General features: G+C 40.2%; 1 long non-coding RNA gene across 1 annotated transcript; it reads right to left on the minus strand.

Annotated features, from left to right (window-relative positions):
* Nucleotides 1–6045: 6045 nt before the first annotated feature.
* Nucleotides 6046–7309, minus strand: LOC125485803. Its single transcript, XR_007264509.1, has 3 exons — nt 7204–7309; nt 6820–6913; nt 6046–6722 (listed from the first exon to the last, which is right to left on the minus strand). It is a non-coding gene; the product is annotated as an uncharacterized LOC125485803 (long non-coding RNA).
* Between the last annotated feature and the right edge of the window lie 20497 nt (nt 7310–27806).

The raw sequence follows: 27806 nt of genomic DNA on the forward strand, positions 1-27806 counted from the left end.
TCGCTGGGCTCCTCTCTTCCACCTCTAAGTTATTCACCAGCCTAGAGAAGATATCCTGAACCCTGACGCCAGGCAAATAACATGGCCATCTGACATTGCCCTCTTTGTTGCAAAGAACAGTGCCACTCCTTCTCTCTATACTGTTCCCTACTATCACTGCATTTCTTCTTACTCCACCCTCTTCAATGACATTCTAGGCCATGGTGCCTTAGTTCATCTAGTCTGCAGCCCTCACTCATCCAAAAAGCTTAGGAGACCTCAAACCAGTTGGCAATTGCAAAGAGCGAGACTTCTGTGCTTCTGTGCCCTGGGTCCCCTTACTTGCCTCACTTGAGATCACACCATCCATGTAACTTGCCCCTCCCTGGTGTGCTGCTGTAGTTGCAGTCTTGGATAAAGTTCCTGTAGACACAAACACGTTTTCCAGCTCCTACATTGCACAATACCAGCACATCACCAATCCTGCCATTTCTAAAATGTGTTTATCAGTTAATTAATAATTGCTAATTAGTGCATTAACAGGTTTTTTCCAATAGGTTTCAGCACTGCCAGTAAACTATACAATGTTGATCAAACAATATAATGCTGATAAAATGTACAGTTTCTTAGAATACCAGTGACTGACTTATCTGCTCCTTCTGCTGTACAATTTTGAAAGTGAATGCTGGGATGGATGTTTGGTGTGGTGAATGCTGGTTATACTGATACCCTCTGCTCCTTTCCTGTTGAGCTGCTTGCCTGAAGGATCTCATTTATAATGGACCTTTTCTGAGCTGATGAAACATTGCTTGACAACATGGTTCTCAGAAAGATGTCACAGCCACTCCCCAGCCACCTATAACAAGACGAAATCTGTGCCAAAGCCTGGTAACATCTGAACTGAAAAGATGAATAGTGAAGAGTGCCAGAAAGTAGGGAAATGGATGGCTCTAAGGAATGGTGGATTTGATGTCTTTATTGGTATTTTGATTTGATAAGGGATCTGTAAGCTCTGCCAACATTCAACAACTTAATTAGACTGCCTTGTAAAAATGTTCCAAATTGTGAAACTGCAGAATGTTTATTGAATTTCTGACATAAATGAAAGGTGAATTTAAAATAAGCATGTTGACAGTGATTGTATACCAGCTGAGAATTGTGTCATGAGATGAAAACGGTTTAATCTATGGATTTGTTCTTAGCATCTGCATCAATGCATACAGACAATTTAGGGAAGGGGGTGAGGGCATTTACAAAGGCTGACTTATGGTGTGTCAATTGCTTCAATGCACATTGTACTTATGAAATGTTAATACACCATTGGCTTCAGCCCAATGGCATTATTCAGACCATAAATTTGCTCCCATGTTTTTCATCACAACTAATTTCCAACGGTGAAAAATTCTTATTTCTAGTGCGATGAGGTTGTGACGGGGCTTTTGTTGGCACAAACGCCCAAATTGTTACAACTTGTCACAATAGAAATAGGCTAACACTTATGAATATTGTGTGTAAAAGTTTCAAGTTTGTACAAACGGCACCCCAACCTCAGTCAATGTGTGCTGTAGCCAATCTATCACCTTTCCCTCCTAGTTAGAAGGTGTTGGGTTGCAGTTCTACTCTAGACACTGAAATACATAATCCAGCCTGACCATCTGATGCATTAGTGAAGAAATGCTGCACTCTCAGAGGAAATATTTTTCAAATGAAATACTAAACCGAGGCCCCAGCTGCCATCTCATTGCTAATTCTTTGACTTACTGGCAGACATTTATCCCCTCAACTGACACTGCATTAAAATAAACACAGATTATCTGGTCATTATCTTTGCTCTTCATGAGCTCTTGCTGTGCTCCAATCACCTCCACATTTTCCACAGCGCAATGATGTTGATGTAGCTTTAATGCATTCTGAAATATCCTGAGGTCATGGACCGAAGACATTCTTTCTTCTTTCTTTCCCCAGACCCTATTGCTATGGCTGGAATTTAATGGTAAGGGGGCTGGGCATAGTAAGACATGTTTGAAAGGTGTTTGATTTTACATGGTCTCACGTAGCACCCCAGTTCGTCGAAACATAGTGATCCGAAAGCCAGGACTCATTTGTACCTATAGTTTTTATTTGTTGCCTTGCTTTGTTGGAATTTTCTCTGTTAGTTTAGGAGTGGCAGTTGCTTTTTGTGGATATGCTGCAAATTACAGCATCCAAACCAGTCAGGGTCTACAACTTGGCACATTGTGACATGGTATTACGTGTTTTGTGAGGAAATGATTATCAGATGACACTGAGCGGTAAGCCAGGAGTGACTGCACTCCAGGAAGTAGGTGGACATGGATGGCACTTTTGTTGCCACTGACCAATTAACAGGTTGGCACTAATGGTGGCCACTGTTGAAACCGCAACAAAAAGCAAAAAGTGCTACAATGCCAAAGCAACCCGAAAGAACAGGTCTGATACTTTTTGAACATCTGGGGCCTGGTTGGCAATCCAGGGTATGACTGAAGGGTGCTGTCAAAAGCAGGGGTGGAGCCCCCAAGTGGTCATATATGAGGGTCACTCCCACAACCCCTAGTCAGCAATCCTTTGAGAGACAACCAAAGTTTAAGTGGTAGCAGTGCCCCCTTTGGACAAGTGTAAAATGCCTGTAAATACAGGGAGTGGTCCTTAACTGCACATTGAAAGAGTTTGTTTGGGTGCCTAGTGGGTGGCCATAACATTAGGATTCCTGCGGCTGGCAATGTGCTTTGATATTGAGACAACTGCAGGCTTCACTTTGTTACATCTTCTATCACTGGACTCTGCTCTCACAGATCATCTCCAAAAGAGATGGGAAAGTTCAGCCCATGGATTAAAACTTGTGTAATCAATGAGGATCCAAGCACACAGACAAAAGCTCAGATATAACTCAATCCCATTTTAATCAGTCGAATGCAGATTTCAATCAGACACAACCAGATTACTGGAATTCTGGGCATCTAATAATCAGAAAAATATAACGTTAATGGTAAGTGTAAAGCAGAGATTTATTAATTAAAATAAGTGTTTAAACAAGGGTTGTCATGTTCCCAACTGATGGTAATATTGGACAAGTCAAATCTCATATTGAAACCTGCCAAAGACCAAAAATGCTACTGTTGCAATTTGGGTACCACAGTGGTCAGTCACTGAGCATACGTGAGCTGTGGGAGCTGGTGATATCAGCAGCAGGTCATAACAGTAAAAATGATGTTGATATTAACAATAACAAAAGACAATGAGGGTTCTTGTGGCACAACGGCAGTATCCTTACTTTTGAGCCCGGGGGCCTGGTTTCAAGTCCCGCTTATTCCAGACATGTGTAATGGCATCTCTGAACAGGTTGATTAGAAAACGTGACTGGAATGATGTACGCCAAATACAGAGAAACCTGAGTCGGGGTGAAGTGGGTGATGTGCTACAATATGATTCATGTAAATCATGATGATGATCACATGATTCTGACAGTGAGAAAGAAGACATCAGTTTAGACTGAGCAAGGGATAGATATGTGACTATTCATTTAATTGACAGTTCTTCTTTGTTGTTCTTGACCAGAAATGTTTCTTCCTGCCCTGAACCTTTGAGGGCTGCTGCCTGAGATGTTGGCTACAGTGATCAAAACCATTGGGAAGTAGTACTAAGAGCGGAAGTAGGCCACTTGGCCCATTGTGAATGCTTCATTATTTAACAGGATCATGACTAATCTGCATGTGATTTCAATTCCACCTTCCTGTTTGGACTTCATAACCCTTTGGCTCCCTTGTCTATCAAAACTCTATCTAACCCAAACCTGGGTTTTGAAGACCATCCTCCACCACCTCCTTCGAAATATAGTTCCACACTCTAATGATGTTCCGAGAGAAAACCCTTCTTCTCATCTTGGTCTTAAAAGGGAGAGCTCTTAATTCTTAAATTTGCAGATAAGCGCAAACAAGAGGTGGGATTAGGATCTATTACAGCCACATCAGAGAGGGTAGGATGAATGGTGTCCCTCAACGCTGTAATGTTTTCTGCGATCTATGTTTTTATGTTCTAAGAGGCACCCTGTATCCAGGCTTTGCGCAGCCAAACAAAGGGCAAACACTGGACTGAGACCCTGCTTCAACAGCAGTTTAGCCAGTAGATGTAACAGCCAACCCAATGAAGCATGTGACAACCAGGAAGGAAATTAAGTTACCAGACCATGGAATTAGGAGGAGCACTTGTATCTGACCTCAAATAGAAAGAGCCAATTTCATTTTCAAAACGTTGCTCCCCATTCCTTGGTTCAACTTCACCTGGATCCATTTATCCATACATTACTGCAATGCCAGTAATGCCTCAAATTGACTCCATTCTTCTCCTCCCTTTATCAGAGATCTGCAGCACCACACACAACCCTTATGCTGTAGCCCCCACCCCTATCCTCCTACAACCCCTCTGTCCCACCCTGCATCCTACATACCCGGTCCCCTGAGCGCAGGTGACATTATAAGAATGTGACCTCCATGCTGTGAGATCTATTGGGTGTCCTTTCATCATCTGTCCCTTTCTCCAACGTCACTTGAAAAAGTCATTCCCATCAATGCCATTAATAGTATGAGGGGCAAACAAAACCAAATTGAAACAATTGGCACCAAACTTCAGAAACCTTATTCTTAACAGACTGCAAACAAAATTATTAAAACTGGTCAACGTTATGAATGTGGAGTGATTTTACCACCACTTCTGATTCTATGACAAGCTTATAATTTCATTGTGATGTCCTGAATGGATATCATGAGATAGACCATGCACATAGCCTCAATAGATAGTAAAATGAACTTCTGACCTGTTTGTGTAGAACACTCCCTGTGCAGCTGGTCTCTGGCCACACCACAACCTTCCAGACACTTGTACAAAAGCCATATCAGGGGAGTTATTATCCATTCCTTGTCCTCTCATAAAACCAGCATTTTACTTTCTGCAATAATTTGTAACCTCCACTGATGGTTCATCTCTGACATGTCTGTAAATCCAACAACAGTCCTGGACCAGTGGCTGCAGACTTGAAGAATTAAGTCTCACCCCTTGTAGAAAAATTTGGTTTCAAGATTCAGATAATAGCTGTTACCAGGGGAGGAAATGCGAAACCAAGATTTGTCAAAAAGCTTAATCTGGTATCTACAGAAACAGAATTATACACAGTATGTGGGTATTTCTCTCCTCATTCAGCTTCACATCACACCTTTTGTACTCTTGGGAAGTTCCAAAGTGTTCTGCAGCCCAATAAGTACTTTGGAGGTGTCATCACTGCTGCAATGTAGAAACCCCAGCAGCCAAATTATCCTCAGCAAGTTGCCACTAACAGTATTGAGGTAATAACCAGGCTATCTCCTTTGGTAATGGTTATGGGAATTGCCCAGGATAACTGCAAGAACACCTTTTTTTAGAAAATTATCTAGAGACTGTCAATGTCTACTTGAGAGGGTAGACAAGATTTTAATTTAAATGCTTGGTTTGAAAAGCTGTGGTTAATATATGATTCTATCATTCCCTTCCTTATTAATTTCTTATAAATATGACAAAACCAGAACATTATTAGGCCTATTGTCTTGTTCACAATGTGTATGCATACCCTACTCCTAGGCTAGTTTTTTCCTCAATCTTATTTTGTCTGAGCCTTAAAACCCTTCCATTATACTGAAATACAAAAACAAAATGTAACGTCTTTTATAAGTTCATCCACCCTACATTAGCAGAGAATATTTCTTGACAGGAATATGATTGAGCTACAATACCTGGCACCAGGTCTCCCAATTGCACATGTATCAAGTGAGAGTCCCTGCTATGATTTTATGATAAATTAATCTATCCTTTGAGACATACTTTCTTAAAATACTTTGCTGTAAATAATATGTGACCAAATGTTTTTCGATCAGGATGAAGAGAATTTCAATAAGATAACTACTTTTAGTACTTTGCTTGGTTTTTTAACCCCCCATAATTTATTTTGATTACCTGACAAGTTCACAGCAAATGATTTAACTTGAATTTTCATGACAATTTCTTACTTCTGTTGTTGCCTTTTATGAATTCCAACATTCTTGTAATTCCTTGCACTAATGCTCTGTGCTACTTATGTAAATCTTAATAGATATATTCATCCATCTTTCGTTTTTCAGATTCCTGTTAGACAGCAACTGCCTTCAGTCTTAAAAGATTTACTTGACACTGGAGGGAATGACAGTCTTAAAAATGAGACGTGAAAGTGGGTCACTTGTTATGAGGCCATCTCAGTTTTCTTGGAGCTTCTAAATTCCCAGTGCCCAAGATTTTTCATCAATATAGTCATCATTCATCATTTGTCTTCCAGTGTTGGTCTGAAAACATATCTACACCTTCAGATTGCTGATAAAATGAAGGATTGCTGGGCTAAGTTCTTAGAATTCCAGTTCAGTTTGATTTGATATTTTTTCCAGATGCCATCATGATTTAGCAACACTTACTTTTCAAGTCTTACCCTTGACAATGTAAAAGATCATCTGTTTTAAAAGTAAATTGCAACAACGTGTGTTGACTAGGTTGAAAGGCTGTTTCACTTCAATTTGACATTATATACACAAATTTGTATATATGGGAGAATATTTGGGCTGGCAGTGTGTGACAGAGACCGATGTGACACTGAATCCTTGGAAGATCCTTCCTGCTCCGCCTCCTCCTCCCCCCAGCCTCTTGAGCTCTGCACACTTTTACTTGAGGCTGACCTGTAGGAAAGAATAAAAACACTTAGTGTCCAAGGGTGGTCACATGAGCACTACATCAGCCATGCATACGGTTTTGCATCTGCACTTGTACTTTCACCTTCCTGAGATGGACGTTCTGTCCCACCATCAGTAGTTGTAGGCTACCCTGATACTTCACCACTTCCAAGGCCACCTCCTCCACAACGGTGAGGCTGAGAAAGTACAGCATCAAGGCAACATAAAGGAGAAGAGCAAGAAAGTTATAGTGACCCCGAATAAAACACTGATTCATGATCAATATTATATCCAATTCCTAGAGATATGGCAGAGGGTGCAGAAAAGATTCACATGAATAGTTCCAGAATTGACACAGAAATGAAGAAATTCATCAAATTTCTTTAGACAGCACCTTCCAAACCCATGATCAGTTCCATCTAGAACATCAAGGGCAGCAAATACATGGGAACACCACTATCTGCAAGTTCCCCTTCAAGCCGCTCACCATCCTGACTTGGAAACGTATCTATCGTCTTCTTTCCGTGTCAATGGGTCACAATCCTGGAATTCCATCCCCCACAACATTGTGAATCTGCCTACATCACACAGACTGCAGTGGTTTAAGGCAGCTAACTGTGAGCTTGTCAAGGCCAATTAGAGACAGGCAATCAATTCTGGCCCAGCCAGATATACCCACATCTCAAGAATCAATCAAAACACTTCATTGACATTAATAGACAAGAAAAACCTGTTGTTCTCTCTGGGAAAGAATAGGCTGGGAGAAGAACACGTACAGGTGTGTAAAATAACACTGAATCCAAACAGAGTGAGTTGAGAGAAATTGTGGAGAATCCTTAATTGCCTAGAGGGCAGTTAAGATTCAACCATATTGCTGTAGTTCTGGAGTCACATATCAATCAAACCAGTAAAGGACAAATTTCCTTCTCTAAAAGACTTTAGTCCAAACGGGCTTTCATAGCAATTGACAACAGTTACGTGGTCTCCATTAGGACAGTTTTATTTTTCCACTTTAAATTCAAATATTTTTGAATTTTTTTAATATCATCTGCCATGGTGTGATTCAAACCTACAACCACAGAATATTAGCTTGGGGTTCTGGATTACTCTTTCAGTCTTACTTACCAACACTCATTGCCACAAGATTTCTGGTTCCTATAATTTTAAACATAAGCACAATTTTAGCCTCAAGAAGCTACAACTTTGAATGCATTTTTTCCATTATTCATTCACAGGATGAGGGTGTTGCTGGCTGGGCAGTATTTATTGCCCATCCCTAATTGCCCAGAGGGCAGTTCAGAGTCAACCACATTGCTGTGGGTCTGGAGTCACACGTAGACCAGACCAGGTAAGGATGGCAGTTTCCTTCTGTAAAGGACATTAGTGAACCAGATGGGTTTTTCCCGACAATCAGCAAGGGTTTCATGGTCATCATTAGACACTTAATTCCAGGTATTTTATTAAATTCAAATTCCACCATCTGCCGTGGCTGGATTCGAATCCAAGTCCTCAGAACATTATCTGGGTCTCTGGATTAACAGTCAAGCAATAATACCACTAGACTATCACCTTCCCCATTTTTTGAAGTTCTCCATGCAGTGGTAGACTTGTACATTGTTGCTTGGCATTGAAATTTAATGTCACAGTAAGTTTGACACCCCAGGTGCACATTCTCATATCAGTTCCTAAATCTTCACAAATATCACAACAATTTAACAGAGAGTCTGAGCAGTTTTATTTAAATGTTGTTCTTCCATTAAGATCAGCAGGACCTCCGCATGCCCAATTGATTTGTTGGTGCTGTCTTTTGGGCACTAGTAGCCCACTTCTGCCTTTCTATTGAAATGGGTTGCATATTAACCAGGAGAAATATTGAATGTCTAACTGAAATATGGAACCTGATAGAATCAGAGAAGGGTTTCATACTTCTGAATTGCACTTTATCAATTCTATCACTTTTCTTTGATCAGATAGTAATGGCAACGGAAGAAATAGATGTGGCAAATATATATGCAGGTGCCTGTGCAGCAACTGTAGAAAATTCATGACTATACAATGTTCAGATAATCTGTTGCCATTTAACAGTATTATGTAATACCACCACATTAAACTGAGGCCCTCTCTGCCAGTTTAGATGTGGAGGATCCCATGGAGCGATATAAAGAAGTCCCAGTCAATGTTTGCCATTCCAATGGGGTCACAGTGAGAAGAATTTAGAAAGCACTGGTCCAGATGGTCAACAGGGCCAGACAGAGTTACACCCTCGTGGGGTGAAATCAGATTTTAAATCATGCAGAAGGGACAAATCAGGCAAAATAAATAGCAAGAAGGTGGATGAATTGAATCAAAGAAGGAGAAGATGTATTAAATTCAAAATCAATAACTGCAAAAGATCAAGGGCAAATGGAATAGAAAATCGTGATTTTTTTTCAAATTGCTTTATGCTGGTGATTTGCAGTTGTTTCAATTATAGGTAAGGTTTACTGTCTGTGAGTCAATTTGTGACAGGCAATGGAACAGACTTCTGCACCTTTCAGTCATTTTGCTGTCTTGCCGTGGCTTAAAGACCATTGAGAAATTTGCTTCATTTTGCTCCTACCATAGCCCTCCAGACACCACACCATTGTGAAAGAAAATATGACAAATTACATATCTGTGCTTTTAAATTTGTGCCCAGGGGCAGGAGGATTTGAGGGAAATTAGCTTTGGATTTAAGAATCGGTAATCCAGTTTTAACTTCATTCTCAATGGAGAAAATTAACATTGGGATTTTCTTAGTTGCTGGTTTCATGGATGTTTTGTGATTCTATCTTGTGGGATGTAGGCAAGGCTGTTCTCTATCATTTTAACTGAATCCTTGTTGTACATTAAACTTGAGAACTTCAACTTCCAAATGGTGTTTCATAAGGTTTCACTTAGAAACATGTTACCAGTTAAGTTCAAAGCTGTGGAGAAACTGAGGGAAATTGGTGGATGGGTGGGAAACAATTCCGGTTAGAGCAGCAATGTTAGAGTGGGAGAGGAGATGGGGAGTACATTGTAGGAGACTGTTACTAATTTATATCAATTTCTTAGATACAGACACTCACGGAAAATTATATCAGCACAGGAAAAGTGAGGGTATTGGAGTGGATAGCCCAAAGCTAAACTGATTGGACTGGTCAGGCTAGATGTGGGAAGAGTTTTCCCGATTTTGGGGAAGTTTGGAACTAGGGGTCACGAGTCTAAGAACTGTGATGAGGAAGAATTTCTTTACTCAGAGAGTTGTGAACCTGTGGAATTCTCTACCATAGAAAGCTGTTAGGGCCAGTTCATTAGATATAGTCAAGGGGGAGCTGGATGAGACCCTTGTGGCTAAAGGGATCAAGGGGTATGGAGAGAAAGCGGGAATGGGATACTGAGATTGCGTGATCAGCATTTTGAATGGTTCGAAGGGCTGAATGGCCTACTGCTGTTGGCTATTTTCCATGTTTCTATTTTCTAAATAAAGAACTCAGTGAAACAAGTTTTTTTTACACAGAGAGTAACTGTTTATATTGATTTTGCAATTCCCATTTGTGCCTCCTCTAGTATTTTTAAATATGTAAACGCCCCATTACCATCTCCTTTTGCCTTGAATTATCATCCTCTTTGTCATTGAATCCTTCCAAGAACTGCAGATACGAGAGTCAGAGATAACACAGTGTGGAGCTGGAGGAAAACAGGAGGCCAGGCAGCATCAGAGGAGCAGGAAAGTTGACAGATCGGGTCAGGAGCCTTCTTTTTCCATACTGTGTTGTCATTGAATCCTTCCTGCTGACTTTCCTGTTCATTGCTTCCACCCAACCACCATCTTTTCCCTCTCTCTGTATTTATTTCAAACCCATAACATTTCTAACCATTCCCGGTATGGAAACAAGGCTACTAATCCAAACATCAACTCATCCTACTCCTATCCTGATCTGTTGAGTGTTTCCAGCACTTTCTGTTCTTCACTCAGATTCCAGCATCCACTGAATTTTGCTTTTGTTACATATTTGAGTGTGCAAAGCAATAGAAATTAGAATTCAATACAAATATGATCTTAAAATATCATTCCAGTTGATACTGACAAGATTAGCATTTACTGACTACCTCAGTTTCTGTTGGAATGATCTTGGACTTTCTTGAACTGATGTAGTCTATATATGACAGTACTTTCACATTGATAAAACTCAGCAGGACTAGCAGCGTCTGTGGAGAGAAAAGGTCCTGAAGGGTCACTGGACCCAAAACGTTAACACTGATTTCTCTCCTATGATGCTGCCAGACTTGCAGAAGCTTTTCCAGCAACTTCTGTTTTTGTTTCTGATTTCGAGCATCCGCAGCTCTTTCGGTTTTTACTTTCGCATTGATGTTGGCTCGGCAGATCACTATTTTGATATACCAGTGATGAGAAAACAGCGATATAGTTCCAAGCTGGGATGTTGCATGGTTATAGATAGTGGGTGTTTCCATGTATCTTCTGCACTGGCCTGTCCAGATGATTGAAGCTGTAGCTTTGAGGAGATGCTATTGAAAATCTTCAGTGAATTTCTGTAATGCACCTCCTATCTGGTGCAAAATGCTGGGATAGTGCACTGGTGTTAGAGGGAGTGAACGCTCAAGGTAATGGTCAGAGTGCAAATCAAACAGGTTGCCTGTCCTTGATGGGGTGAAAGTTTTTGATTTCTGTTGCACAAACCATTAGAAAACTATTCCAACACAGTCCTTATTTGCAGTTTTTAGGTAGTGAGCAGCCTGGGAAAGACGTAAAATGAGACATTCACTACAGATTTCCTCACATCTAACTCAGTCTTGTAGACACAGTATTTATATGGCTGGACAGGTTGATTTATTGTTCAATGCTACTCTCCAAAGTGTTGATGGAGAGTTCCAGTGATGGTGATGCTATTGAAAGCCAAGGAAAGATAACCACATTGCCTCTTGTTAGAATTGATAATTACCGAACACTTTTTAATGCAAGTGTTACTTGCCACATAGTGTTCATCTCTTGATACACTGCACATGGGCTGTTTCAGCTTTTGAGAAATTCCAAATGAAGTTGAACATCGTAAAATTATCGGCAAAAATCCTCACATTAATTCTGTGAGAGGTAAAATCGTGTGAGAGAAGTTCATCGATGAAACTGTTGAAGGTAGTTGGGCAAAAGATGTTAAACTAAGGAACTTATGCAGTGACATTCTAAGATGATTGATCTCTAAAAACTACAGCCACCTTTGTGTTCAGTATGATTCCATCCAGTGGAGAGTTTTCCCTGGATTCTCATTGAGTTGCATTTCGCTCAGCCTCCTTGATGGCACACTTGGTCAAAGGTTTGCCTTGGTGGCAATTTGGAAATCACTCTCTAATTTTAAACTCTTTTGTCCTTGTTTAAACCAAGATGCTATTGAGGTGAGGAACAGATTGATTCTATCAAAACTCAGAAGGAACATTAGTGAGCAGCTTGTTGGTAAGTGCCTATTATAACCAGCCAATGGTATCTTCCAATGCAATGTTGGTTGAGAATAATCTAAGGAGCCAGTAATTAGCTTAGTTTTGAAAAGGAAGCACTGAGGAAATTATCGACATTGTGTTAAGCACTGCAAAAGAAAGGGAAAATGGAAACTCACATACTCGTGAATGATATTAAAATAAGCATGAAGATGAGGGGAATGTGGATTCTCTACGTGTACAATTAATGCAATTCACAAATAAATAAGGCCAGCTGTGTGTTGAATACAATATTCAATAAGTCAAAGGAAGTTATGATCAAATAGTACAGTCCTCTGTAGACAAAATCTAGTGGTTATATTCTGTTTGATTTACTGAGAAATAAAGGAAACATTTAAGTGTTGGAGGTCATGCAGACAAGACACATGAGGCTGGTCCTTGGTGACAGAGGTGTAAGCAATTAGAAGAGATTGGAGGGATTTGGCCTTTGCAGCCTGGAATGAAGGCATTTGAGAGATGATCTTCCATTGTCTATAAAATAGCAAACAGCATGGGATAGGTTAATCCAAGCATTTTGTGATCTGGACAGGATAACACAAGCTAATATTTGTAAAAGGTAAATTTAAAATTCTCATTCTCTGCCTCTCTGTTCCTTTACTTCATGCAGACCGTTGCCTCTCTTTCGACCTTCTTTACTCATATCCAGCATCTGCAGTATACTTGTTTTTGTATCAGAATGTTTTTCTTCAGTCAGAATAATTAACACATCAGTGCAGAGTTTTAGAGCCAAAAATCCTAGATCATCTGAGAAACTATTAAAAAGATGGTTGGTCAGAGTGTAATCTTATTGTGGACCTTGTGTCAAGATAAACTAAATGCCCTTCCTCATTCATAATTCTAACTTTGCCTTATCAATTTATCTCATCTGCCCCTCTTCATACTGTTACCGCTCTCCACTCTGTTCTCCTTTATGTGTTCATTAGTCATTTTTATTCCCTTGCTGGCTAGCTGGAATTGAAATAATTCATATCACTCAGTATTGGAAGGTCCAAGCTCAATTTCACAGGGTAACGACTGAATCCCTAGTTTGAACTTTTGCCAAAACCGAGAACTATGAGTGCCAAAGACTTGAAGCCTACAAAGCAAAAGTAATTTGTTTGCTCGTCCCTGTTCTTTAATTTATGGTTTGCTAAAGCACAGCTCCCAACTGTGTATTTACATATAAATTAGAGTGCGCAACTTTAAAGAAAGATTACTTGCCTTGTTTTTGCAAAATACTCTTTTGATCTGAACAACAATTAGCTATATGTTGGGTGATTCATTGGGCCTAGTTAAATTCAGACATGCCCGTTAAAGAAATGGATGGTGAGTTCATAAAAATGAATGCATAATTTTAACCCTCTTGTGAAAATTGGAAGTATTACTGAAAACCATCTCTAGCACTTGACCCCTCACAAGTGGTAGATAATAGGCCTCTTGCTGTTCTATTCCTGTTAGTAGCAGTGCTCCTAATCTCTGATCAGACTTGAGCAACTTTGTAAATAGAAAGAAACCTGAAATAGACTATTTTGTAATCCTTTTGGAGTTTCAACTTTATTTTGGCAGTGTGATTCACTTTCTGCATTACTAGTCATGGAAAGATGTTTAAAATCTGGTGAGAATGTAAAAATAGAAAGTTTCAGGCTCAGATTTTGTAACCAGCAATTTTTATGCTTCACTGGTGCCAGCAAAGGAATATTCCTGGAAAAGCAGCAAAGAATGTGTAATGTACTGGCAGGATTTCTAGCTGCTCAATGCACATTTACAAAGAGATTCAATGAGTCTATGTCAAGCATGAATGCCATGTAATAGAGTCATAGAGTCATACAGCACGGACACAGAACCTTCGGCCCAACTAGTCCATGCCGACCTTGTTCCCACGTCAAACTAATCCCACTTGCCTACATTTGGCCCATATTCCTCTAAACCTTTCCTATTCATGTACTTACCCAAATATCTTTTAAGCATTATTGCAAGCCTCTACAATAATGGCTTCATCCAGCAAAAAGTTGGCCCTGGGCATAGAACATCAAATACAACAATAAACAAGCATGTTGTAAGTATTCAGATATGGTTTGCACACTATCAATGTCACCTTTAAAAAAATATTGAAACAGCTTTGGTTGTTCATCAGTCTACTGATCTGGATAAAGTGCTCTCCAGCTCATTGTTAATAGGGAAGTGGAGAGTGGGTCATGAGAGAGATGATGTGGAAAAGGGAACATGGCAGTGGGAACTCAGTTCATAGTGCATCTAATTTCACAAATTGTCTCCCAACCCCACCCACCTATACGTTTCCCCCTCCCACCCCCACCACCACCAACCCCGCACCCCCACCCCCATCACCCCTCCCCCCCCACCCCCCAAACACAAACCCTAACCCAGGCAGTTCCCTACAAGCTGAGTGGCCAAGGTTCCCTTTGTCAATGCAGGTGGAGCTGTGTTTTACGGGGCCCTCACAGGCTCAAAATCCTAGAGGACTTTGGCCAAAAACTTCTCAGCACTCAGCTCATGGATATGCATTTGCCTTTCCTGAGGCTATCGCTTTTGTACCATGTTTAAGAGCTAGGGAAAGGAATAAAGATTTGTACCTCCACCAGGCAATGCATTCCAGACTCAGACTACTCAGTGGGTGAAAATATTTTTTGTTTCTTTTGCAAAACATTTTAAAATCGTACCCTCTGATTCTCGATCTGTTTACATATGGGAATGGATTCTTCCTACACTCACTGTCCAGATCCATCATGATTTTGAAAATTTCTACTCAATTTCCTTTTAGCATTCTCCTCTCCAAGGAAAACAGTCCCAACTTTCCAATCTTTTCTTCATAACTGAAATGTTTCATTCCTGCAGCCATTCTTGTAAACGGCTTCTTCACTGCCTCTGACACATTCACATCCTTCATATAGTATGGCGCCTGGAACAATATTCCAGCTGAAGTCTAACCCGTGTCTTATATAAGATCATTGTAACCTCCCTGCTCTTGTACTCTCTGCCCCTAATTATGAAGCCTAGAAAACTGTATGTTTCATTACCAACTCTCTCTACCCATACCAAAGATGTGAAGGTTCAGTGGATTAGCCATGCTAAATTTCCCATAGTGTCCAGGGATGTGCTGGCCAGTTGAATTAGCCATGGGGAATGCAGGGTTACAGGGATCGGGTAGGTCTGGATGGGATGCTCTTCAGGGGTTGGTATGGGCCAAATGATCTGCTTTCACACTATAGAGATTCTATATAGCCACTTTTAGTGACTTGTGTACATGTAAACACAATCTCTGTTACTGAATATACTTTCTTCATTCTGAGTACCCTTTCTTCATCCCATTTGCTGACATGCAGAAGATGGGCAGTAGCAGTTAAATCTCAGAAATACACTGAAATAAAGTGTGATAAAAACATAGATAAATCTTGAAGATGAAAAAATCAAGAGAAAAGAAAAATATTTCAAAAGACACTCTGAAAAATCTCCTTAAAATACAGTAGCATTGACAATTCAGACTGGAAGGAGCCTGCCAATTGTTCAAAATAGCACCAACTTGTCCATCAAAACACATCTGCTTCAAGTCTAGTTTTTCAAGAGAAAAATAAACTGTTAAATAAAGGAGGTTTTTTTCCAATTTTGAAAATCCGGCTTTACATTGCACATGTGTTTGTACATGTATAATTAAAAAATCAGAGGTGAATGTACGCAGTTCAGAATTTTTCATCAGATGGTTGGATTAAGCAGATGTTCTCTTATTTTATATAGCTTCTCCATGTTCCTTGTTCCAAAGTGCATTATCTCACACTTCTCTGCATTGAACCCCATCTGCCTCCTACATGTCCACTCCACCACATGTCAATGTCCTTATGAAGTTCTACACTGTCTTCTTCACAGTTTGCAATGTATCAGGAAAGGCAAGGTGACCAATACTAGCTCTGGGAAACCATGACTCACTGTTTCCTATCCATCATCCAATTTTGCGTCCACATTGCTACTGTCCCTTATCTTCCTAACTTTCCTCTCAAGTCTGTGTGAGGCACTGTATCAAACATCTTTTGGAAGTCCATGTACATGCCCCTCCTTTACCCTCTCTGATAGGTCTTGAAAAAACTGCAGCAAGTTAGCAAAGATTTTCCCTTAACAAATGAATGCTGAACCTTCTGAACAAATCCATGTTTTTCGAGGTGACTACAAATTCTATCCCAAATAATTGTTTCTAGAAGTTTCCTTATCACCAAAGCTAAACTCACTGGTCCTCTGGTGCATAGGCTGTGCCAGATTCACCCTCCTTCTCCTTGATCCTCCCAAATTTTGCAGCTATGTAAAGTTATAGAAAGCTCAGAAAACCACAACCATCCTTTTAAGAAGTGAATCACATGAGCACTGGTGAGTCACACTTGTAAATCATTAGCCAAGTTTGTAGGCTTATCCAGACTTGTATTGAGCTTTTACAGAGTGTACAACCATAGAATAAAACTTCCCAGTTGGGTTTCAGCAAATAACAAATTTGTATTTTCTTTACTTCTGATTGGAGCCTAGTAATTGCCTGGCACAGAATACTTCCAGAGAGATAGAGAGAGAAAGAGAGCTTCTCCTGTTCTACTTGCAAATCCATCACTCTTGCTCTGCCAAAGCATTTTCTTTAAGTATGGCTCATTCATATATTTCCATGTCTGGGTTTATTGTCTGTAATCTGAATAATTATGGGTGGGACGTTTTTAATGTCCAATGTGTGAGCTTCTCTTAAAGGTATAAATCAAACAGGAAATACAAGTTTCATCATGTCTGACTGGTGCCTATCTCTTTTGATTTGTTCAAACTGGTTCTTGTTTGCTGATAATTTCATGAAGCTTGGCTCAGTTTGTCATCTGGTGATTCCTGTGGCCACTTCTAAGTCAATGTTAAAACCATTTCTCTTTCTTATCACTTTTTGAAACTGTTTCAGTCCATTAAAGTCAAAGGTATTGAAACCGGATAATGTAAGTCAAAAATTGACAGGCCATATGTTATCATTATCACAGTGACGACTGTGGACCTGGCTTTTTCACACTCTTAGACTGGATAGCTTCTGGTATTCACTGGCGCTCCGTACCTTTTTGGTTGGGAATTTTGTAAATGTTCTTGCACCACCAATGCTCCCCTTTTACAGGTCTCAGATTCGTTCCTCAATTCCGTAAACTTCAGTTATGACTTTTAAAATAGTGCATAGATCATAGAATCCCTACAGTGTGGAAACAGGCCCTTCGGCCCAACAAGTCCACACCAAACCTCAGAGCATCCCATCCAGACTTCATTCCCCTGTAACCCACCTAATCCACATATCCCTGAACACTACAGGCAATTTAACATGGCCAATCCACCTAGCCCGCACATCTTTGGAGTGTGGGAGAAAACTGGAGCACCCAGAGGAAACCCACACAGACACGGGGAGAATGTGCAAACTCCACGCAGACAGTCACCCGAGGGCGGAATCGAACCCGGATCCCTGGTGCTAACCACTGAGCCACCGTGCCGCCCTTTATAATGAAAGTTGTGGAGCTTTCATACAAATTAAAAATAAGGAATCAATAAAATATTTGCAGCACATTATAGAAGCTGGCAGTAGTGATTTTGATCGGAAATGTTAAATATATTTACACTTTTCAGAGGCACAGAAAGAAGTCTTAGGAAGATGGTGATCAGACAAAGAAAAAATTGGATGCATAGAGAGGAGGAAAATGGCTTGCTAGCCGACCAAGCCTTGATCACATTCATAACGTCTTGAGCTCAAACTTCCACTGTTTACCTCCACGACAGCAAATGCTGTCAGTCAGGGGTAACATATAGATGAAGATGCAGCAGGTGCTAATGGACAAATCCTTGAAGAGCCACTACACTGTTGGTATGTGCTTGCCTGTCCCTCAGTTGCAGGATGATCTCTTCTCAGGGCTTCAAGCTGCTGCTGAGGGGTTCATGTGGCTAAACAGGCTGATTCCTGAGCTGCAGATCTCTGGGCAGCCAGCGTAGGACATCTCACGGATTAATGGGATTGGTGTGCGGGATTTGTTTCCTCTTGGTGCCACCACTCTCCCTCATCATTAAGGCATTTTGGACTTGAAGCAGATATGCTTGATGGACAAGTTGGTGCTATGTTGAACAATTGCCAAGCTCATGCCGGTCATTATTGCCAATGTTATTGAATTTTAGAGAGACCTTCAGAATGTCTTTGAAGTGTTTTTTTCTCCTTCCCAGAGGACAGTGGCTAGCTGGGAGTTGACAGCCTAGCACTTAATGGATCAGACGGTTTTCAGCCATCTTGATATGATCCCTTCCATCATCATTCATGTTGTTGAGTTCTTGCCTGAATAGCTTCTGGTGCTGGCTTCAAGAATGACCTTGCTGTCATTTGACAGCCCCAAGACTGAATCTGGAAATTGCAATATTGCTGGTGGGATTTCTCTAGTACTCTTGTGTATTAAACATCCCATTCTCACTGCAGTACCAGAGCACATGTGGTAACAACAACTGTTCCACACTTTCATTGGCTTGCAGAGGTCTTTGTTGTCAATAACAACAAGGCAATGTGGCTGCTCAGGGTTAGGAATGATCTAGTCATGATGATTGAGGCATTATGAGGGTGGGCTAGGCTTGATGGATGATCTGGTCGTTTCTGGTCTGCCATTTTCGTTCATTCATCTGTTTCTTTGCCTGAATAAGTTTCCTACCATATTCTATACCGTCAGTGATGAAATACAGATGCCACGTGTGGAATACACATTTGATAAGGTTCCACATGGTAGGCTCATTCAGAAAGTAAGGAGGCATGGGATTTAGGGAAATTTGGCTGCCAGCATACAAAACTGGCTGTCCAATAGAAGTCAGAGGGTGGTAGTAGATGGAAACTATTCAGCCTGAAACTCGGTGACCAGTGGTGTTCCGCAGGGATCTGTTCTGGGGCCTCTGCTCTTTGTGATCTTTATAAATTACTTGAATGATGAAGTGGAAGGGCGGGTTAGTAAGTTTGCTGATGACACGAAGGTTGGTGGAGTTGTGGATAGTGTGGAGGGCTGTTGTAGATTGCAACGGGACATTGACAGGATGCAGAGCTGGGCAAAGAAGTGGCAGACGGAATTCAACCCAGAAAAATATGAAGTGATTCACTTTGGAAGGTCGAATTTGAATGCAGAATACAGGGTTAATGGCAGGATTCATGGCAGTGTGGAGGAACAGAGGGATCTTGGGGTCAACACCCATAGATCCCTCAAAGTTGCTACCCAAGTTGATAAGATTGTAAAGAAGGTGTATGGTGTGTTGGCTTTCATTGGCAGGGGAATTGAGTTTAAGAGCCATGAGGTTATGCTGCAGCTCTCTAAAACTCTGGTTAGACCACACTTGGAATATTGTGTTCAGTTCTGGTCACCTCATTATAGAAAGATGTGGAAGTGTTAGAGAGGGTGCAGAGAGATTTACCAGGATGCTGCCTGGACTGGAGGGCAGGTCTTATGAGGAAAGGTTGAGGGAGCTAGGGTTTTCCTCATTGGAGCGAAGAAGGATGAGAGGTGATTTGATAGAGGTTTACAAGATGATGAGAGGCATAGATAGAGTGGATGGCCAGAGACTTTTTCCCAGGGCGGAAATGACTATTATGAGGGGGCACAATTTTAAGGTGATTGGAGGACGGTATAGGGGAGATGTCAGAGGTAGGTTCTTCACACAAAGAGAGATGGGCATGGGGAATGCGCTACCGGCAGTGGTAGTGGAGTCAGATACTTTAGATACTTTTAAGCCACTCTTGGATAGGCACATAGAGGATAGTAAAATGTAGGGTATCCAAAGTAGATTTATCTTAGTAGGATAGTAGGTTGGCACAACGTCGTGAGCTGAAGGGCCTGTACTGTGCTGTACTTTATGTTCTATGTTCTATGTTCTAATACCAAGCTGAAAGCCTTTCATAAGATTTGCCCTGGTGTTCATGAATTGCAAATATGAGTTTAGATACAGAGAAGTAACTAAGTTACTAAGCTTTCACAATGCCATAAAAGTTTTCACAACCGCAAATGTTAGGAATCATTATGAACTGGTTCTACATATAACGCTGAAATTACTTTTCAGAGTAATTCTTCACTCCATCTTGCAGAACATCCCTTGTAAGGAGTTTCTTAAAAAAAGGGATGAATATTGATCCAAAAACAGGAAGTGCTGGAGATACTGTGTACAACTGGCAGTATCTCTGGAGAGAGAAACAGAGTTAATAGCTTGAGACAAATATGACATATGACTCTTCTTTGAAATATACATCTCCATCTGTCTGATTCTGCAGGTAAAATATTGCTACAGTCTGTTGCTTTGTAAAAGGAAAGAAAGTGAGATTGCTCTTTGCAATTCTCACTAACAGTAGACATACCATGGTCAACATGATCTCCTGTATTAGTTTTGATTGACAGAGTCATTGAGTAATTCTCCAGAGTTTATTTCTTCTCTTGTTGTGATTGTTGTTCTCCTTCTTCTCCTAGGCGATATCAAAACTGCCCTGGCCTAGGAAGTGTCCAGTCTTAATGCTCAAGACATTATGAATATGATCTAGGCTTGATCGCCTAGCAAACTATTTTCCTCCCCTCTATGCATCCAATTTTTTCTTTGTCTGATCATCATCTTCCTAAGACTTCTTTCTCTGCCTCTGAAAAGCGTAAATATATTTGAATATAATTTGAATTAAAGCTCCACGACTTTCATTATAATACACTATTTTAAAAGTCATAACAGAAAGTACATTTTCAAGTCTACTCTCCCTTAACAAAGAGATTTCACTCTCAGGAGTACAAATTGGAAAATCATGATTGCACATGATTCACAAGGCTTTCAATTTTCCATTGGTTGGGTTTAAAGGTCTGAAAAGGAAAGTGGCAAGAAATGCACCGCCGCAAATCCATGCACAGTTCTCTAACCTGTCTTTTCATTGAGCGAGATTCTATACCTGCAAATGCAGTTTTTGAGAGACCACTCTACATCTTCTCTGTTGTTCGCTTCTTAACATCACCAATGGGGGTTCTTTCAGTTATTCAGAATATACAGGTGCATTGAACATAAGGACATCTACACTACTGAGGCACCCAAGGACATGATATGAAGAGCAATACAATGCAGAAGCAACTGCCACCAAGATCTTAATAGATCTTAATAGATAGTGAGTTAGGAGACAGACCAGACAACACCGATGTAACTCCATCAGTTTCTTGCCAACAGCCAGACAATACTTACAGTGGTGACGTATTTCCTCACACAGGGAGCTCCCGTGTTCACCCACTAGAAAATTCAATCCATGCATAGCCAATAAATCATACTGACAGTACATATACAGAAAAGGCCACACACAAACCTTGCACTTCATTGAATTGTCAGTAAGCCATTTTGACATAAGTCTAAGTTGCAATGGGCACTTCTCAATAAAATTAAGTAAAAGCAACAAACGAAAATCTTAAGTCATAGCGTCATAGAGTTATATAGCATGGAAACAGGCCATCTGGTCCAACTCATCCATGCCAACCAGATATTCTAAATTAATCTAGTCCCATCTGCCAGCATTTGGCCCATATCTATCTAAACCCTTCCTGTTCATGTACCCATCCAGATGCCTTTTAAATGTTGTAATTGTACCAGCCTCCACCACTTCCTCTGACAGCTCATTCCATACACGCACCACCCTCTGTGTGAAAAAGTTGCTCCTTAGAACCCTTTTAAATCTTTCCCTTCTCACCTTAACTCTATGCCCTCTAGTTTTGGACACCCTCACCCCAGGAAAAGACCTTGTCTATTTACCCTATCCATACCCCTCATGATTTTATAAACCTCTATAAGGTCACCCCTTAACCTCTGACATTCCAGGGTAAATAGCCCCAGCCTATTCAGCCTTTCCCTATAGTTCAAACCCTTCAACCCTGGCAACATCCTTGTAAATCTTGTCTGAATCCTTTCAAGTTTCACAACATCCTTCCTATAGCAGGGTGACCAGAATTGAATGCAATATTCCAAAAGTGGCCTAACCAATGTCCTGTACAGCTGCAAATTGATCAACCAACTCCTATATGCATTGCACTGACCAATAAAGGCAAGCATACCAACGCCTTCTTCATTATCCTTTCTACCTGCAACTCCACTTTCAAGGAACTATGAGTTTGCACTCCCAGCAACAAGTTCAGCAGCACTCCCCTTGACCTTACCATTAAGTGTATAAGTCCTGCCCTAATATCCCTTTCCAAAATGCAGCACCTCACATTTATCTAATTAAATTCCATCTGCCATTCCTTGGCCCATTGGCCCATCTGATCAAGATCCCACTGTACTGTGAGGTAACCTTCTTCGCTGTCCACTGGATCTCCAACTTTGGTGTAATCTGCGAACTTACTAACCATACCTTCTAGGATCACATCCAGATCACTTAAATAAGTAACGAAAAGCATCTGATTTCTATTTTTTCCAGTGATGCATTCTTAAATAAATCTGAAAAAGCTGAAGAAACCCAACAGTTCTGACTGCACCTGTGGAGAGAGAAACTTATATAATGTTCTGAATCTGATATGACTCTTCTTCAGAACAAAAGATTCTTATCTGGTTTCTTTGGGATAAAGTCATTAGGACTAATTCTGTGTTGAGGCTTGGTTTAAATACTGGATCATAGGTTCTATTCACTGTCCTGTAGCTTTAAAGTCTCATATTTAGTCCATGTCGCAAATTTACAAGGCACACTGTACACTTTCAACTTCAATAAATGATCTATAATTTATCTTTAACTTAAAATTTGACTTGAATAATCCATTTAATAAATGAATGACCCCTCCACTACAAATGTCTCCATGCCAAAGCAATGTCTAGAATGAGCAAAAGCGAACCCCAATAGCCTAAAAATGGAGTAAACTATGTAAAGCAAAAAGATGAGATGAAACAGGAAGTAGGGTGGGCAAATAGTTGTGTGGAGTGTAACTATAATCAGGTTGAATGGCCTGGTACCGTGTAATTACATTTCATAATAATGCTTTAAGATATTTTTAATTCAATGCTAATATTGTTAATTCATGTCTTTTCATAATACTAAAATTAGTAAGTTACTGTTGAATTGTAATAAAACTTTTTTTAACCTATAATAGAGAATGAAAACTGTCACTTGAAACGGTTTATTAAAAATAATTATTGTTTACATCACATTGCAGAGAACAGTACAACTTCAGAGAATTCTGATACTTCTACCTGGAGGTGTTTGTACATCCCAGTACCATTACTTTCATTTTTTTCAATGGATGGCTGTCTACACACAAAGTATACTTGTCTCAGTTTTATCACACTTGCCCCTGTAGGTTTTGAGTTCAAGCCCCATTCCTGGCATGTGAACATATAATCCAGGCTTGCCCTTCAGTAGAATAACCACGGGTGTACCACAGTGTCAGAGATGCCTTCTTTTCGTGATTTTAAACGGTGATTCCACCTTTCCACTCAGTTTGATGTAAAAGATTTCACAGCATTACTCAAGGACAGAAATTGAGCCTTTTGGGTATCCTGGTCAGCACTTTATGCCTCACCTCACGAACTGAAGCACACGAACTGGTCATTTATTTGATTTCTGCATTTACAACTTGCTGTGCACAAATTGACTATCTAATTTCGTACTTCATAACACTGACTACATTTCAAATATATTTCATTGACAGCAAAGTGCTTTGAAACCTTCTGAGGCAGTGGAAGGCAATGTTTAAGTCTTTTACTTTACTACTTCCAGAAGAGTAGCAAACTTTCAGTGGAAGAATAATGGCAGCATATGTTCATTTCTGAAAGATTAAAGAATAGAACTTGATAATCTTCCATGTGGTTAAATGAATATGTTTTACTTTGCTGCTCACTGTGTGGTCTCCTCTACATTGGGGAAACGAAGCATAGACTGGGTGACCGCTTCGCAGAACATCTATGTTCTGCTTGCAAAAAAGACCCTGAGCTTCCAGTTGCCTGCTACTTTAACACGCCACCCTGTTCCCTGGCCAACATCTCTGTCTCAGGCTTGCTGCAGTGTTCCAGAGAAGCTCAACGCAAACTGGCAGAACATCACCTCATTTTCCGCTTGGGGATCCTGCAGCCCTCCGCACTCAATATCAAGTTCAATAATTTTAGGGCCTAAACTTTCCCATGTCCTAGCCCCGCACCCCACACACCAGGCCTTGTTATCACACAGCCTGCCATTATACACTACTTATAGTTAGTCACTAACAGTCCCCATTAACAGCTATTCACCCTCCTAGCCAGATCGTTATCATCTGCTTTGTCTATCCAATTGCTCTTCGCTGTCTTTGAGCTCTATCATTTATCCCATCATTTGCTCCCTACCCCATCCCCCTCCCTATCTTCTGCATATAAACCAACATTTTCCTAACTACCGTCAGTTCTGAGGAGGGGTCACTGGGCCCAAATGTTAACTCTGATTTTTTCTTCACAGATACTGCCAATCCTGTGAGCTTTTCCAGCAACTTCTGTTTTTGTTCCACTTCCTTCCAGATTTCCATCAATATAGGTTGTATAATCTGCAAAACTGAGTCCATTCAGGTTGCAGCCAGGCCCAACTGTCTTTATGTTGCTTTCCTGGAATTTTAACAACTAACAGCTAACTAGGTGTTCAGCTTCTGATTGTCAAGGCAAGAGCATCATATGTTTCCCTAAAGCTATGGTTTGAATGTGTCTCTTATAGAGCACTGCTCTACATAGAGCTCAGTGTTTAGAGTCATGGAGTCATAGAGATATACAGCATGGAAACAGACCCTTCAGTCTAATTCAATCATGCCACCAGATATCCTGAATTAATCTAGTCCCATTTGCCAGCATTTGGTCTATATCCCTCTAAACACTTCCTATTCATATAGCCATCACATGCCTTTTAAACGTTGCAATTATACCAGCTACCATCACTTCCTCTGGCAGTTCATTCCATACACACACCACCTCTGTGTGAAAAAGTTGCCCCTTTTAAACCTGTCCCTTCTCACCTTAAACCTATGCCCTCTATTTTTGGACTCCCCTATCCCGGGGAAAATACCTTGACTGTTCACCCTATCCATTCCCATCGCAATTTTATAAACTTCTGTAAGGTTACCCCTCAGCCTCCAATGCTTCAGGGAGAAAAGCCCCAACCTATTCAACCTCTCCCTGTAGCTCATATCCTTCAACTCCGGGAATATCCTTGCAAATATTTCTGAACTCTTTCAAGTTTAATAATATGTTTCCTATAGCAGGGAGACCAGAATTGAATGCAGTATTCCAAAACTGGCCTAACCAGTGTCCTGTACGGCCACATGACCGCCAAACTCCTATACTCAATGCACTGACCAAATAAAGGTAAGCGCACCAAACTCCTTCTTCACCACCCTGTCTACCTGCGACTCCACTTTCAACGCACTATGAACTTACACCCCAAGGTCTGCATGGGTGTGTGATACAAGGATCTATGCAAAGCTTAACACCAACCTTCGAAAGAATGAAATTAAAGAATTTTATCAATATGGAAATAATGATTCCAAACGTTACTTATCTTAACAATTAAACAATGATGTTGGAATCACTATGGAGCAATTTTGTATTCCAACCTATTAGAAAGTTTGCTAGGTACTAATAATGACTATAGAGGGGAAGTTAAATTTTCTCTGCGATGAATTTGTATAAAGTTGCATGGTGTACTATCTTAGCATAGTCAGCAACACAGTGTTACTTTATATACATTCATTTGGACCACAATGTTACATTAGAACAGGAAGGAATAGTACACAAATGCTTTTTCCGGTCCTCTATCAGAGGATGTTTTGCTCCTGCATCAGCACAAGTCAGTTACACTTTGCTCTTTCAAAGAGAAAGTTTTGGGTACAACCTTCATTTTAGGACTTCACTGCATAATCTAGTTTTAATATATGAGTGTAATCCTGCAGGAGTGCTGCATTTCTGGAGGGACCTTCTGTGAATGAGACATTGAACTGAGAAAAATACCTTTAGCCAGACCAAACAGGTTCCACAATCCTACTTGAAAATGAACAATGACATCTCTTGAGATCCTGGCCAATGTTCTTTCACCACCAGAAACTAATCATTTACATTTCATTTGCTGGGGTTTTGAAACATGATTAGTCAGTGCATGTATTCACATTACAATGGGGGTTCCAGTGTGAAAGCAATCAATTTGTTGAGGGCTGCTTTAAAACGTCCTGAGATAGTGACACGATGCTGTATAAAAACAATGTTTTGTTTCTTTTAAATGCATGTGAATTATTTGTGTCAACATTAAAAAATCGATAACGTCAACATACTCACTGCAGCGGTGAAATTGGTTCATGTCAACAGAATGAAGTGAACTTGTAGCTTGTTGGCAGCCAATTACTCACTGTGCCTGATATTTCCACTCAAGTCCACAAAATGATAGTTTATTTATGTCTTGGCTTAACTGTTGCCTTTGCTATGTTTTGAAGTTAAAATTCGTGACATTATTTTTCAAGTTAATGGAAAGCAAAATGGGTGAGCTGAAAAATAGGTTGTCAATCCTCAACAAACCCAATCTACTGCCATAGACCAAGTTCACCCGTTGCATACTTAGTTTGCAAAGTACTAACAGGCAATCAGTATATTTTGGGCTGAAAAATGCAAATTGTGTCTCCAATTTATTTAATTATCAGGTAGATTACAGACAGTACATAACTCACCCACAGCTTCGAATCTGGCACATTATAATGCAAGTTTTTGCATGAATTAAGAGTGTTTACCGGAGAATTGAAATATTTTCACAATGAGAGAACTAAGACAAGTCTGTATGAACTCTTCAATGTCATACAGTGAAGAGCTTTACATTTTTTAAGTCAGTTTTTAAAATGAATTGAGAGCTTTGTGGTAGTCATTAAATGTAAACTTGGCTTACAAAATCTCAAAAGTGAGTATGAAGGAAGTTGAAGCATTTGGACATAACATTGGTGACTGTTCTTTCAGTGAAGCCAGCTTCTTTGAATTAATTACAACACAAAGGAATGACACTGAATGCATTGCAAAACTTTACACTATGCTGGTTATTCATCATTGTCACATTATGGCTCCTGGTCTTTATGTAATCAATTGTCTTTTTAGCTTACAGACCCTGCATCTATGCTGTCATTCTTATGTTTCAACAGACATATGAAGGTTAAAGAAACCTGATCAGGACATCGGTAAACTATAACCAGAATGTAGGTTTGACAAGTATGTTTAGGATTGGCCTCAAAAATGCTTGAAGCAGTAAAGACATGCCTTCGGAGAGCCAGCTATGTTATGTCTGACTAATTGAGTTATTTAATTGCTCTTCAGAATGTAGGAAACCTTGCAGAATATTATTCTACTCAAGTGCATTAGAAAGGGAAATATTTTCTCCTTAAACTTCGAATAACAAGTGTACAATTTGCAAACAATTTACTCCACTAATTCTAATGAATTGCCTTTAATTAGAATAAAGAAGATATGAAAGAAATAACATACATTAATAAAGCATAATTTACATGTTTCCTCACATGACTTTGCTAACCCAAACTTATTACATCCTCTTACTCTGAGCATTTTTGTCTCTGTGCGATGTGTATTGGCAACATTGGGGTCCGT

Source organism: Rhincodon typus, chromosome 22 (genome assembly GCF_021869965.1).
Source record: "Rhincodon typus isolate 14 chromosome 22, sRhiTyp1.1, whole genome shotgun sequence".
In the NCBI taxonomy this organism is placed as follows: domain Eukaryota; kingdom Metazoa; phylum Chordata; class Chondrichthyes; order Orectolobiformes; family Rhincodontidae; genus Rhincodon; species Rhincodon typus.